Raw genomic sequence first — 1,163 nt, 5'->3', positions numbered from 1 at the left:
ACGCCACATATGGGGCATATACCAGACACCCCCAGTCACGGCAGAAAAGGGAGGTGCCCTTCCTGGATCAGTAGGGTAGGGAGATTCTAGGAAAGGCTGTGTTCAGGAGAGAAGGGGAAAGGCCAAAGAACCAGCAAACAAGTAGTCAGATTAAGAAAAAAAGAAAAAGGAAAGGAGATGTGGGGCAAAGCTGGGACATAAGGGCAGACAAAAAGGAGGCACATGTGATCCTTCCCATGGACAGGTGTTTCCAGCTCAGGGCTGCACATCTGCTGCAGACGGGCACTGGTCAGGTGTGCTGACTCGGCCTCCCAGTGGTGACAGTCCCCAGGAGGGAGGCAGAGGCTGCTCCTTCTGGAAAGATACAAAACACCACCTCTTCCCCACATCATTACTAGATCTGTTAAAACTCTTGTCTGGTTTGCATCCTTCCACTGGGCTAAATCGGCAGAGGCTATTGACCAGGAGGCCCGATGCCTTTTGGCTGCTGTACAACCCTCTGCAATGTATTTTTTTAAAAAAATTTAACATATAACATTCTTCTCCCCTTTTTTGTTTTTATAGAAAAGGTTTACATTGATGGAATTCTGACCATATATAAACATACATACTCCTCTGTATTCACAACTTCCCACTTCCACCCCAAAAGCCGCAGCTTCACATTTCTACAGTGGATTGGCTCCACCCCCGAGCCTCAGCACCTCAAAACAAAACCCCAATTTTGAGCCAAACTGTTAGTTTTCCCTTTTGTGTCAAGAGCTAACTTTGATATGTTAAAACTAGGTAAAATCCACTTACTCAATCCAAAACAGGCATTAAAAAGAAAAACCCCAAATGCTCTCTTGTATCCATTTTAAGAGTATGATTGGCGCTTTCCGCTATTACCTGAGTCCTGATCTATCACCCCAGGGAGAGCTTTCCAATCCTGCACTTTCCCGGGGTGGAAAGGCTGCAGTGGGGTTAAGGATAGGGCTCCTTGGGCCTACCTTCTCCCATGCCTCTACATTTACCTTTCTGACACCTTTCCTTCCTCAGAAAAGCATGGACACACTTGTATAAAACGTTCCGTCTGACTGGGAGTAACCTCAACTTCTCTGCTAGCAAGCATATGTGTTTAAAGATCAATACAGAGTCTTTTTCCTTCAGAATCAGTATGGCACATT

General features: G+C 45.8%; 1 long non-coding RNA gene across 1 annotated transcript in view; it reads right to left on the bottom strand.

Moving 5' to 3' along the window:
- The window catches only part of LOC107185170, a 15,021-nt gene that overhangs the window by 482 nt on the left and 13,376 nt on the right, over positions 1–1,163 (bottom strand). The gene's annotated exons all lie outside the window — the stretch shown is intronic.

This window comes from Myotis davidii, unplaced genomic scaffold (genome assembly GCF_000327345.1).
Source record: "Myotis davidii unplaced genomic scaffold, ASM32734v1 scaffold328, whole genome shotgun sequence".
NCBI lineage: Eukaryota > Metazoa > Chordata > Mammalia > Chiroptera > Vespertilionidae > Myotis > Myotis davidii.
This window is presented reverse-complemented; position numbering and strand designations above follow the sequence as displayed.